Source organism: Scyliorhinus torazame, chromosome 12 (assembly GCF_047496885.1).
Source record: "Scyliorhinus torazame isolate Kashiwa2021f chromosome 12, sScyTor2.1, whole genome shotgun sequence".
In the NCBI taxonomy this organism is placed as follows: Eukaryota; Metazoa; Chordata; class Chondrichthyes; order Carcharhiniformes; family Scyliorhinidae; genus Scyliorhinus; species Scyliorhinus torazame.
In genome coordinates, this window is record NC_092718.1 from 140,573,530 (window position 1) to 140,588,171 (window position 14,642).

Genomic DNA, 14,642 nt, shown 5'->3' on the forward strand with positions numbered 1-14,642 from the left:
CCCGTGAAGAAAGACTCGGGAACCTGGAAAGGTTAATGGCGATGTATTGGGGGCAGTTTGCATTACAGTAGAGGAGGTGATGGACGTATTAAAATACATGAAGGTGGATAAATCTCCTGGCCCTAACCAGGTCAATCCAAGAACACTGCGTGGGGCTAGAGAAGAAATTGCTGGAACCGTGGCTGAAATATTAGCATCATCGTTAGCCATGGGTGAGGTACCAGAAGACTGGAGTGTAACAAATGTTGTGCCCTTATTTAAGAAGGGCCGTAAACAAAGCAAAGTGGGAGGAAGAGTTGGGAGGGGATATGGAGGAGGGGTTCTGGTGTGAGGTGCGGGGGGCGCTAATCACGTTCATGTTTTCGTCCTGTCCAAAGCTAGAGGATTACTGGAAGGAGGTTTTAGGGTAATTTCTAAAGTGGTGCACGTGAAACTGGACCCGGCCCTCGGGAGGTCATATTCGGGGTCGGACCAGCCAGGGTTGGAAACGGTTGAGGAGGCAGATGGTGCAGCCTTCGCCTCATTGATCGCCCGAAGGCGGATCCTGATAAGTTCGGAGAGCAACTTCTCCACCCTGAGCCCTGGCATGGTGGGGGGACCTGTTGGAATTCTTGACTCTTGAGAAGGTTAAGTTTGAACTGAGGGGAAGGACGGAGGGGTTCTACAATTCATGGGCATTATTCATTATTCACTTTCAAGAATTGGATTACATCGAACATAAGTTGGGGCATGTGGGTGGGAGAGTTGGGGGGAGGGGGGCTGTGTGTGTTAATGGCGACTAAGGGTGATCCCTAATTCCTTTGTGTCATTTGTTTGTGTGAACATGCGGGATAATGTTTGGGGTTTAGTGGGAGGATGGGATCGTTGTTATTGTTATGGGGACTGACATATTTGTTACTGATTATTGTTTATTGTTGGTGGGTGTAAATTTGGGAGAAAATGTGAAAGAGGAGGAGAAAAAAAAAAGGGCTGCAAACAAAAACTTGGGAATTATCGACCGGTAAGCCTAACATCTGAGGGGTAAGTTACTAGAGAGGATTCTGAGGGATAAGATGTACAGGCATTGGAAAGATAGGCTTTGTGCATGGGAGATCATGCCGTACAAATTTGAGAGGTCTTTGATGAAGTGACTGTGGTGATATGCATTACTGCAAATACACAAGGGGTTAATGTAAATACACTACGACTAATTAAACACTAGAGGGAGCACCAGAGACGTCATGACATGCAGACATACAGCTAATGAACACAAAGAATAGGACACAACCAATGGGCAGTCAGGACACCCATAGGTGACACGACCACAAGGGAGCATTACACAACCCATACATAAGGACAGGGCACACATGCTCTGTCTCTTTCCACAGGCAACACTTAGAGAGTAGGACAGGGGCAGATCAGAAGCATCACACCCACCACGTGGCTTAGAGCAGACTGGTTAGTTAGACTGAGTTACTATAGCCAGATTAGCAGGAGTCAAACTCATAGAGAACTGTGCGAATGGTTCAATAAATCACATTGAACTTGCTTCAAAGTCTGGAGTATCTTTTGGTCAAAGCTGCATTGAGTTGCAGCCTGTGTTATCCTAGAGTACATAACACAACAGTGACCAGGAAGGTTGATGAGGGCAGGGTGATAGACGTGGTCCATAAGGACTTCAGTAAGGCCTTTGATAAAGTTCAATATGGCAGGCTGCTCTGAAAGGTTAGATCACATGGAATCCAGGGAGAGTTGGCAAATTGGATATTGGCTTTATGGTCGGAAGCAGAGGATAAGGTGGAAGGATGCTTGTCGGACTGGAGGCCTGTGTCTAGTAGTGTTCCTCAGGGGTCAGTGCTGGGCCCATTGCTGTTTGTTATCTATAGCAACAATTTGGATGAGAATGTGCAAAGCATGATCAGTAAGTTTGCAGATAACACTAAAATAGATGGTATTGTAGACAGTGAGGAAGGTTATCAAAAATTGCAGCAGGAATTTGATCAGCTGGGGAAGTGGGCCAAGAAATGGCAAATGGAGTTCAGTACAGATAAGTGTGAGGAGTTGCATTTTGGAAAATCTAATCAAGGTAGGACTTTCACGGTGAATGGTAGAACCTTAGGGAGTATCGTGGAACAGAGGAACTTTGGAGTTCAGGTGCACGGTTCTCTAAAGGTGGAGTCACAGGTAGATAGGGAAGTGAAGAAAGCTTATGGTATGTTGGTCTTCATCAGTCAGAGCATTGAGTATAGAAGTTGGGAAGTTATATTGCAATTGTACAGAACTTAGTGAGGCCACACCTGGTGTATTGTATTCAGCTTTGGACGCCTTGCTAGGAAATATGTTATTAAACTGGAGAGAGTGCAGAAGAGATTTACAAGGATATTGCCACTCAAGGGGCTGAGTTGCAGGGAGAGATTGGACAGGCTTGGACTTTTTTCTTCGGAGCGTGAGGGGTGATCTTATTGAGGTGAATAAGATCATGAGAGGCATGGATAGGGTGAATGCACTCAGTTTTTTTCCCAGGGTTGGGGAATCGAGAACTAAAGGGCATAGGTTTAAGTTTAGAGGGGAAAGAATTAATGGGAACCTGAGGAGCAACTTTTTTATACTGGGGGTGATACGCATATGGAATGAGCTGCTGGAGGAAGTGGTTGAGGCAGGGACATTGACAACATTTAAAAGATATTTGGACAGATACATGGATAGGAAAGGTTTGGAGGGATATGGGCCAAATGCAGGCAAATGGGGTTAGCTTAGATGGATGTTGTGTTGGCATGGACCAGTTTGGGCCAAAGGGCCTGTCTCCTGCTGTAGATTCTAAATTCCCCCTCAGTCTCCTCTTCTCCATGAAAACAACCCCAGTGTATCCAAGCTCTCTTCATAACTAAAACTCTCCAGCCCAAGCAACAGCCTGGTAAATCTCCTCTGGACCCTTTCCAGTGCAATCGCATCCCTCCTATAATATGGATTCCAGAACTGCACACAATACTCTGGCTGTGGCCTAACCAATATTTTATACAGTTCCAGCATAACTTCACTTATCTCAACTGCCTCGGCTAATAAAGGCACCATATACATGGGCGGCACGGTAGCACTGTTGCTTCACAGCTCCAGGGTCCCAGATTCGATTCCCGGCTCGGGTCCGTGTGGAGTCTGCACGTTCTCCCTGTGTCTGCGTTGGTTGACCAACCGGTCTATATCCTCCTATAATCTAAGGCTATCCTCCTCACTATTTACCACCCCTCCAACTTTCGTATCTTTCCCAAATCTTCTGATCATTCTCCCTACATTCATGTCTAAAACATTGATATAAACCTCAAACACCAAAGGCCCCAGCACTGATCCCTGTGGGACCCCACTGGACACAGGCTTCCAGTCAGAAAAACACCCCTCGACCATCACCCTCTACTTCCTGCCACAAAGCCAATTCTGCATCCAGATTGCCAAATTTCCTTGGAGCCAATATGCTCTTACCTTCGCTATCAGTCTCCAAGAGGAGACCCACCTGAAATAAACTCACGCAGACACAGAGAGAACTCCACACAGTGGACCGAAGGTTGGAATTGAACCCGGGTCCCTGGCGCTGTGAGCCAGCAGTATTAACCACTGTGCACCATGTGTAGAAGTCAACTGTTTCCTGACTAACCTATTAGGTAGAGGATAGTTATTTAGGATAAATATTAAGCCCCAGTTTTACCCATTTTAAATTAAGGATTTCAACACTCTCATAAACCTGAGGTCATCTCAAAATATAACAGTTTACAAAACAGCATAGAAGCAGCATAATTCACTTTACTAGATTAAAACAGACACTTTAACTGATTTAATGAATACATTTTTCAAGACAGTGTCCAAGGACATAGCAACAGCCATAGCAACAGCATTGCACGACAAGGTAACATGAAGGCTCTATTGTTATAACAGCTAAGCCAGCAAAAAACCAGTTCAAACTGGCCTTGATAACAGCACAATATTGCATTCTTTAACATACACAAGTATGCAGATACGAAACAATTAGAACTAATGTTGCATATTAAAGATGGACGGAATCAGATGTGTTTGAGTCTAAGCCATACCAATTAGGATTATATTGGGGTGTGATTAGATGGCTTAAGACAGATATGAAACAGTATAATTGAAAAGTTTTGTTCGGCTATTTTTAGGTTTTGGTTTGAAGCTGGAGCTGGGCTGGATGATTGGCTGGATTTCTTTCCCTCTCTCTCTCTCTCTTTTTCTTGAATCATCTATACTTTGACCTGAACTATTCACTGTCTCCCTGTATTCATATTTCATTTTCAGCCTTTGACTTTTAAAGTTATTGTCGAGCTGTTTGCCCAAGTAAGATAATTTCTGTGATTCTTTGAAAGCTTCAAATTGTCTACGAATTGCCTTTTAAATGACTTTCAAATTGTAATCAATAGAAGACAAATAAACAATTCCTATTTGCACCTGAGAAGTTTTAACTTAAATTTCTACTGAATTCTAGTAATCGCAAAGTGCTGCTGATAACCGAATGGTTAAATCCATCAATTTGGCGTAGTTCGGCAAAAGTGGCAGAGTTCTGAGATGAGATTACGACATCGGAGAGGTTCGGGAGCTTCGGGAATAATCGGAAGAGGCCCGGAAGACAGCCGGAACCAACAGCTAGACAAGGGCAAGGAATATCTTTTTCACCCATTAAAAGTCTTAAAGCCGCATCAATCAGTGCTTCGACCCCTGAAAAGGACATTTTTATAGACTGTGCTAAATCAATTAGGTGCCGGTCGTTGGGACTAACACAGCCTACACACAGTCAGCAACCTAGAAAATGTCAGGTGAAAGGTTGAATTTATGGCTGATCCAGATCAAAGTATAGATTCAGAGCCTTTAGCAGGCAGAAACTTACTCCCTACGACGGTCAAAGGAGGTTATGGGGTACCAGATGTCTCTATTGAAGATATGTTGGCAGATATTGGGTCTTTCATTCGTAGACAATTTGATCTCTGCGAAATCTCAAGAAAAATGGAATCAAAGTATGATATCCCCAGAGGACGGTGGTCCTTCGATAATATTCGGAGAGCATGGGGAAAATACACACGATTACACGGTGCAGAACGTGCAAAATAGTCCCTGGCAATTATGGGACAAATACACAGACAACAAGAAATAACTATTAAAAATAAAAGTGATCATGAGTAGTTAATGGTAGGCCTAACATACGATGAACGTCTGAGGATCCTGGGATTATATTCATTGGAGTTTAGGAGGTTGAGGGGAGATCTAATAGAAACTTACAAGATAATGAATGGCTTAGATAGGGTGGATGTAGGGAAGTTGTTTCCATTAGCAGGGGAGACTAGGACCCGGGGTCACAGCCTTAGAATAAAAGGGAGTCACTTTAGAACAGAGATGAGGAGAAATTTCTTCAGCCAGAGAGTGGTGGGTCTGTGGAATTCATTGCCACAGAGGGCAGTGGAGGCCGGGACGTTGAGTGTCTTTAAGACAGAAGTTGATAAATTCTTGATTTCTCGAGGAATTAAGGGCTATGGAGAGAGAGCGGGTAAATGGAGTTGAAATCAGCCATGATTGAATGGTGGAGTGGACTCGATGGGCCGAATGGCCTTACTTCCGCTCCTATGTCTTATGGTCTTATAGTACAGGTCCACAAAAGATCAACTAATTGCAGTTGTCGGAGAATTGCGAGATGCAAAATCCAAACTTGAGCATTATGATGAAATTAGAACAGAATTGGAAAACAAAACCTCGAAACTCCAGCAGTTATCTTTTCAAATAGCAGAATTGCAACATCAAGTTTTTGAAATGGAGTCAAAATACCAACAGTTGCAATCAAAAACTGAGTGAATTGAACTTGAAAATTGCAAGTTAATCGAAGAAAGATGTGTTTTAGAAGGAGACATAAACAATTTAATAGGACACTGCAAAATCCTGACAGAAGTCTTGCAGCTCAGAATTTAAAGCAAAGCGCAGCTCAGAACCAACCAGCAGCTGAACAAACAGCACAAACTCAGCAAGCAGTCCCTGTCCCTGCTGCCGTGGAATCATATGAAGATAGTGATTATGCAGATATTCCTACAATACAAAATACTAAATTAATTTGACTAGCCCCTTTAAAACGCAAACGTGTTAGAGTTGGAAGCAAAAAAATAGGTGAAACTATTACTAAAACGATATATGGTCATCATTGGGTTCATGAACCAGCAGATCCTGAAAAAAATTGACAAATGGTCCATAAATCTTCCACACCCTAAAAAGGGTGGTATGACCACATGGGATAGAATTCACAGATTACAATCCATTTACAGTCTCCACCCATTTGATGGAGTACAAATTCTGACTATCATGCTAGGTACTCGTGTAATTTCAACCCTTAGAACTGAGGTGGAAGATGCCCTTGGAACGATTTGCAAAATTTAGAAGCTGGTTGGCCAGCAGTCAAGAATTGGCTATTAAAATTTTGTCCCCCGAGGTCCGATTGGTCTAAGATCACATCTTGCATTCAAAAATATAATGAAGATATTCAGGATTTCGAGGAAAAATTTTTACAGACTTGGATGGAATATTCAAGAATGACACTCGAACAGGAAACTGACACATGGGACGCAAGCACTTTAAGTCCATTAAAAACGGCTTTTATAGCCGGTGTTAAACCTGAAGTTTCTGCTGCCTTGAATTTGGTTTACCAGCCTATGTTACCTGCTGCTCCAGCGGCGGCTGTTGCAGCACCTGCAAGAATATCAGCAGTAACCACAATTTCACCACAAGTGTCAGGGCAAACATGTACCCTTGCTCCATTAAAATCACGTAAGGAAATACCACAATGTCTTTTCTGCGGTAGAGTAGGACACTGGATGGCAAAATGCTATCTTGAACAACGGATGGATTCGAGAGATGATAATGAAGTAGACAATGTTCACTACAATACATCTCCACCTCGTGGTCAATCACGTAACGCGCACAAACAAGACGCACCCAGACTTGCGTACAGGGATTCTAGAGCCTTCCAGCCGTTTCCACATAGGGAGGAAAAAGCGCAGGAGTCAGAGCGGAGATTTTAAAAGATCGCGGCCTACTTTCGGGTGCCGTTCGGAGGAGGAGGAGCAGTCTCTGTCAGGGAGAGAACCTGAGAACATCTAAGACACTCAGAAGGTAAGTAAGTAATTTTTACTCATTTTTACTTTTATACCTTTTTCACATTGTGTGTGTCGGGGGGAAACTGAAGTGACATCACAGAAAAGCTGTGACCTGAGTGGCTGGTTGTGAATCTACACTAAATTAAAAAAATTAAGCATTGGTAACTAATTAAACATAATTACTTAATTATAATTTAGAGGGGTATCTAAGCCAGAGATCGGAGAGTACTATATTTAGCTTTCGCATTTATATTAGAAATCTAGTGCTAGGAAACAGATATTAACAGTAACTTTAAAACATTAAAAAAAATATATAACATTTATTAAAAAACTTTTAATTTTAATTAATTGACGCAATGTCAGTTAGAGGGGTGCAGTGCTCTGACTGTGAGATGTGGCAGGTCCAGGAGGCTTCCAGCGTCCCGGATGGCTTCATCTGCAGAAAGTGCACCCAACTGGAGCTCTTCACAGACCGCATGGTTCGGTTGGAGCAGCAATTGGATGCACTTAGGAGCATGCAGGTGGCGGAAAGCGTCATAGATCGCAGTTATATAAATGTGGTCACACCCAAGGTGCAGGCAGAGAAATGGGTGACCACCAGAAAGGGCAGGCAGTCAGTGCAGGAATCCCCTGTGGTTGTCCCCCTCTCGAACAGGTATACCCCTTTGGATACTGTCGGGGGGGGGATAGCCTATCAGGGGAAAACAGCAGCAGCAAGAGCAGTGGCACCACGGCTGGCTCTGATGTTCAGAAGGGAGGGTCAAAGCGCAGAAGAGCAATAGTAATAGGGGACTCTATAGTCAGGGGCACAGATAGGCACTTCTGTGGACGTGAAAGAGACTCCAGGATGGTATGTTGCCTCCCTGGTGCCAGGGTCCAGGATGTCTCCGAACGGGTAGAGGGCATCCTGAAGGGGGAGGGCAAACAGGCAGAGGTCGTTGTACATATTGGTACTAACGACATAGGCAGGAAGGGGCGTGAGGTCCTGCAGCAGGTATTCAGGGAGCTAGGCAGAAAGTTAAAAGACAGGACCTCGAGGGTTGTAATCTCGTGATTACTCCCTGTGCCACGTGCCAGTGAGGCTAGAAATAGGAAGATAGAGCAGCTAAACACGTGGCTAAACAGCTGGTGTAGGAGGGAGGGTTTCCGTTATCTGGACCACTGGGAGCTCTTCTGGGGAAGGTGTGACCTATATAAGGACGGGTTGCATCTAAACTGGAGAGGCATAAATATCCTGGCCGCGAGGTTTGCTAGTGTCACACGGGAGGGTTTAAACTAGTAGGGCAGGGGGGTGGGCACGGGAGCAATAGGTCAGAAGGTGAGAGCATTGAGGGAGAACTAGGGAATAGGGACAGTGGGGCTCTGAGGCAGAGCAGACAGGGAGAAGTTGCTGAACACAGCGGGTCTGGTGGCCTGAAGTGCATATGTTTTAATGCAAGAAGTATTACGGGTAAGGCAGATGAACTTAGAGCTTGGATTAGTACTTGGAACTATGATGTTGTTGCCATTACAGAGACCTGGTTGAGGGAAGGGCAGGATTGGCAGCTAAACGTTCCAGGATTTAGATGTTTCAGGCGGGATAGAGGGGGATGTAAAAGGGGAGGCGGAGTTGCGCTACTGGTTCGGGAGAATATCACAGCTGTACTGCGGGAGGACACCTCAGAGGGCAGTGAGGCTATATGGGTAGAGATCAGGAATAAGAAGGGTGCAGTCACAATGTTGGGGGTTTACTACAGGCCTCCCAACAGCCAGCGGGAGATAGAGGAGCAGATAGGTAGACAGATTTTGGAAAAGAGTAAAAACAACAGGGTTGTGGTGATGGGAGACTTCAACTTCCCCAATATTGACTGGGACTCACTTAGTGCCAGGGGCTTAGACGGGGCGGAGTTTGTAAGGAGCATCCAGGAGGGCTTCTTAAAACAATATGTAGACAGTCCAACGAGGGAAGGGGCGGTACTGGACCTGGTATTGGGGAATGAGCCCGGCCAGGTGGTAGATGTTTCAGTAGGGGAGCATTTCGGGAACAGTGAGCACAATTCAGTAAGTTTTAAAGTACTGGTGGACAAGGATAAGAGTGGTCCTAGGATGAATGTGCTAAATTGGGGGAAGGCGAATTATAACAATATTAGGTGGGAACTGAAGAACATAGAATGGGGGCGGATGTTTGAGGGCAAATCAACATCTGACATGTGGGAGGGTTTCAAGTGTCAGTTGAAAGGAATTCGGGACCGGCATGTTCCTGTGAGGATGATGGATAAATACGGCAATTTTCGGGAACCTTGGATAACAAGAGATATTGTAGGCCTCGTCAAAAAGAAAAAGGAGGCATTTGTCAGGGCTAAAAGGCTGGGAACAGACGAAGCCTGTGTGGAATATAAGGAAAGTAGGAAGGAACTTAAGCAAGGAGTCAGGAGGGCTAGAAGGGGTCACGAAAAGTCATTGGCAAATAGGGTTAAGGAAAATCCCAAGGCTTTTTACACGTACATAAAAAGCAAGAGGGTAGCCAGGGAAAGGGTTGGCCCACTGAAGGATAGGCAAGGGAATCTATGTGTGGAGCCAGAGGAAATGGGCGAGGTACTAAATGAATACTTTGCATCAGTATTCACCAAAGAGAAGAAATTGGTAGATGTTGAGTCTGGAGAAGGGTGTGTAGATAGCCTGGGTCACATTGAGATCCAAAAAGAAGAGGTGTTGGGTGTCTTAAAAGATATTAAGGTAGATAAGTCCCCAGGGCCTGATGGGATCTACCCCAGAATACTGAAGGAGGCTGGAGAGGAAATTGCTGAGGCCTTGACAGAAATCTTTGGATCCTCACTGTCTTCAGGTGATGTCTCGAAGGACTGGAGAATAGCCAATGTTGTTCCTCTGTTTAAGAAGGGTAGCAAGGGTAATCCAGGGAACTACAGGCCGGTGAGCCTTCAGTGGTAGGGAAATTACTGGAGAGAATTCTTCGAGACAGGATCTACTCCCATTTGGAAGCAAATGGACGTATTAGACAGAGTGGTGTGACTGCAAGGGAGGCAGGTAGGGGGGTCCTGAGTTTAGGAGTTGAGGAGCCTCAGCCCTTGACCTTGTCCAACAGGTATGAGGTACTTGCTCCCTGTGTGGTTGAGGAAGAGGGCTGTAGGGAGGATGTGTTGACTGACCACTGCTCCGTGGTACAGGAAGCCATTCAAGAGGGGGGAGCAAAAAGACAAGTGGTAGTTGTAGGGAATTCTATAATTAGGGGGATTGATGGCATCCTTTGTAAGCCAGATCGAGAGTATACCACATGGTATGTTGCCTGCCCGGTGCCAGGGTGAGGGACATCTCTGATCGGCTTGAAAGGATTTTGGAGAGGGAGGGGGAGGATCCAGTTGTTGTGGTCCACGTTGGGACTAACAACATAGGTAAGACTAGGAAAGAGGACCTGTTTGGGGATTATCAAACACTAGGGACTAAATTAAAGAGCAGGTCCTCCAGGGTTATAATCTCTGGATTACTACCCGAGCCACGTGCCAATTGGCATAGTGTTGAGAAAATTAGAGAAGTTAACAGTGGCTAAAGGAGTGGTGCGGGAAAGAGGGATTCCATTTCATGGGGCATTGGCATCAGTACTGGGGCAGGAGGGACCTGTACCGTTGGGACGGTCTTCACCTGAACCATTCTGGGACCAGTGTTCTTGCGAATAGGATAAATAGGTTGGTCACAAGGACTTTAAACTAGCAAGTTGGGGGGAAGGGAAGTGTAAAGCTATGGACAGTATAATGGTTAATGGAGATCAAGGCAGCAGGTTACGTGACAGGTTATTATGTAGAGATATGGGTTCAAAGACAAGGAAAATTAGGAGAAAGGGTAAGAGGAAAAATAAATTGCGAAAAGTTACTGATCAAGGTGTTAGGATTCATAACAAAGACATAAAACACAGCATAAGTGTACTTTACCTGAATGCTCGTAGTATACGAAATAAAGTTGATGGCGCAAATCATTGTGAATGACTGTGATTTAGTGGCCATTACTGAAACATGGTTAAAAGATGGTCACAGCTGGGAGTTAAATATCCAAGGGTATCAGACTATACGAAAGGATAGAATGGACGGTAAGGGCGGTGGTGTAGCTTTGTTGTTTAAGGATGGCATCCGGGCAATAGTAAGGGATGATATTGGTGCTATGGAGGACAAGGTTGAATCAATTTGGGTGGAAATCAGGAATAGTAAGGCGAAAAGGTCACTGATAGGATTAGTCTATAGGCCACCAAATAGTAACAGGATGGTAGGGCAGGCAATAAGCAAAGAAATAACGGATGCATGTAGAAATGGTACAGCGGTTATCATGGGAGATTTTAATCTGCATATCGATTGGTTTAACCAGGTTGGTAAAGGCAGCCTTGAGGAGGAGTTTATAGAATGTGCCCGGCATAATTTCCTGGAACAGTATGTAATGGAACCAACAAGGGAACAAGCGGTCCTAGATCTGGTCCTGTGTAATGAGGCAGGATTGATTAATGATCTCATAGTTCAGGATCCTCTTGGAAGGAGCGACCACAATATGATGGAATTTAAAATACAGTTGGAGGATGACAAGGTAAAATCAAACACTAGTGTTTTGTGCTTAAACAAAGGCGATTACAATGGAATGAGAGAAGAACTAGCTAAGGTAGACTGGGAGCAAAAACTTCATGGTGAAGCAGTTGAGGAACAGTGGAGAACCTTCCGAGCGATCTTTCACAGTGTTCAGAAAAGGTTCATACCGACAAAAAAGACGGTAGAAAGGGGAAAAATCGACCGTGGATATCTAAGGAGGTGAGGGAGAGTATCAAATTGAAGGAAAAAACATACAAAGTGGCAAAAATTAGTGGGAGACTAGAGGACTGGGAAGTCTTTAGGGGACAACAGAAAGCTACTAAAAAAGCCATAAAGAAGAGTAAGGTAGACTATGAAAGTAAACTGGCTCAGAACATAAAAGCAGATAGTAAAAGCTTCGACAAATATATAAGACAAAAAAGAGTGGCTAAGGTAAATATTGGTCCTTTGGAAGATGAGAAGGGAGATTTAATAATAGGAGCCGGGGAAATGGCTAAGGAGCTGAACAGGTTTCTTGGGTCAGTCTTCACAGTGGAGGACACAAATAACATGCCAGTGACTGATGGAAATAAGGATAGGATAGGTGAGGACCTTGAGATGATTGTAATCACTAAGGAGGCAGTGTTGGGCAAGCTAATGGGGCTAAAGGTAGACAAGTCTCCTGGCTCTGATGGGATGCATCCCAGAATGTTAAAAGAGATGGCTAGGGAAATTGTAAACGCACTAGTGATAATTTATCAAAATTCACTAGACTCTGGGGTGGTCCCAGAGGATTGGAAAGTAGCAAACGTGACACCACTGTTTAAAAAAGGAGGTCGGCAGAAAGCGGGTAATTATAGGCCGGTAAGCCTAACTTCGGTTGTAGGGAAAATGCTGGAATCTATCATTAAGGGGGAAATAGCGGGGCACCTGGAGGGAAATTGTCCCATTGGACAGACGCAGCATGGGTTCACAAAGGGTAGGTCGTGTCTGACTAATTTGGTAGAATTTTTTGAGGCCGTTACTAGTGCAGTAGATAACGGGGAGCCAATGGATGTGGTATATCTGGATTTCCAGAAAGCTTTTGACAAGGTGCCACACAAAAGGTTGCTGCATAAACTAAAGATGCATGGCATTGAGGGTAAAGTGGTAGCATGGGTAGAGGATTGGTTAACTAACAGAAAGCAGAGAGTGGGGATAAATGGATGATTCTCTGGTTGGCAACCTGTAACTAGTGGGGTCCCTCAAGGATCAGTGTTGGGCCCGCAGTTGTTCACAATTTACATAGACGATTTGGAGTTGGGGATCAAGTGCAATGTGTCAAAGTTTGCAGACGACACTAAGATGAGTGGTAAAGCAAAAAGTGCAGAGGATACCGGAAGTCTGCAGAAGGATTTGGATAGGTTAGGTGAATGGGCTAGGGTCTGGCAGATGGAATTCAATGTTGCCAAGTGCGAGGCTATCCATTTTGGGAGGAATAACAGCAGAATGGATTATTATTTAAACGGTAAGATGTTAAAACATGCTGCTGTGCAGAGGGACCTGGGTGTGCTGGTGCACGAGTCGCAAAAGTTTGGTGTACAGGTGCAACAGGTGATTAAGAAGGCGAATCGAGTTTTGTCTTTCATTGCTAGAGGGATGGAGTTCAAGACTAGTGAGGTTATGCTGCAATTGTATAGGGTGTTGGTGAGACCGCATCTGGAATATTGTGTTCAGTTTTGGTCTCCTTACCTGAGAAAGGACATATTGGCACTGGAGGGAGTGCAGAGGAGATTCACTGGGTTGATCCCAGAGTTGAGGGGATTAGATTATGACGAGAGGTTGATTAGACTGGGACTGTACTCATTGGAGTTTAGAAGGATGCGGGGGGATCTTATTGAGACATATAAAATTATGAAGGGAATAGACGCGGGCAGGTTGTTTCCACTGGTCGGGGAAAGCAGAACTAGGGGGCATAGCCTCAAAATAAGGGGAGATAGATTTAGGACGGAGTGTAGGAGGAACTTCTTCACCCAAAGGGTTGTGAATCTCTGGAATTCCTTGCCCAGTGAAGCAGTTGAGGCTCCTTCTTTAAACGTTTTTAAGAAAAAGATAGATGCCTTTCTAAAGAATAAAGGGATTCGGGGATATGGTGTACGGGCCGGAGAGTGGAGCTGAGTCCACAAAGGTCAGCCATGATCTCATTAAATGGCGGAGCAGGCTCGAGGGGCCAGATGGCCTACTCCTGTTCCTAATTCTTATGTTCTTATGTTCTTAGTGAGAGGCAGCATGGTTTTGTGAAGGGGAGGTCGTGTCTCACTAACTTGATAGAATTTTTCGAGGAGGTCACTAAGATGATTGATGCAGGTAGGGCAGTGGATGTTGTCTATATGGACTTTAGAAAGGCCTTTGACAAGGTCCCTCATGGTAGACTAGTACAAAAGGTGAAGTCACACGGGATCAGGGGTGAGCTGGCAAGGTGGATACAGAACTGGCTAGGTCATAGAAGGCAGAGAGTAGCAATGGAAGGATGCTTTTCTAATTGGACGGCTGTGACCAGTGGTGTTCCACAGGGATCAGTGCTGGGACCTTTGCTCTTTGTAGTATATATAAATGATTTGGAGGAAAATGTAACTGGTCTGATTAGTAAGTTTGCAGATGACACAAAGGTTGGTGGAATTGCGGATATCAATGAGGACTGTCAGAGGATACAGCAGGATTTAGATTGTTTGGAGACTTGGGCGGAGAGATGGCAGATGGAGTTTAATCCGGACAAATGTGAGGTAATGCATTTTGGAAGGTCTAATGCAGGTAGGGAATATACAGTGAATGGTAGAACCCTCAAGAGTATTGAAAGTCAAAGAGATCTAGGAGTACAGGTCCACAGGTCACTGAAAGAAGCAACACAGGTGGACAAGGTAGTCAAGAAGGCATATGGCATGCTTGCCTTCATTGGCCGGGGCATTGAGTATAAGAATTGGCAAGTCATGTTGCAGCTGTATAGAACCTTAGT

The 14,642-nt window shown here is 44.7% G+C and overlaps 1 protein-coding gene across 1 annotated transcript in view; it reads right to left on the bottom strand.

Annotated features, from left to right (window-relative positions):
- derl2 (derlin 2) overlaps window positions 1–14,642 on the bottom strand; it is a 141,140-nt gene that overhangs the window by 17,828 nt on the left and 108,670 nt on the right. The gene's annotated exons all lie outside the window — the stretch shown is intronic.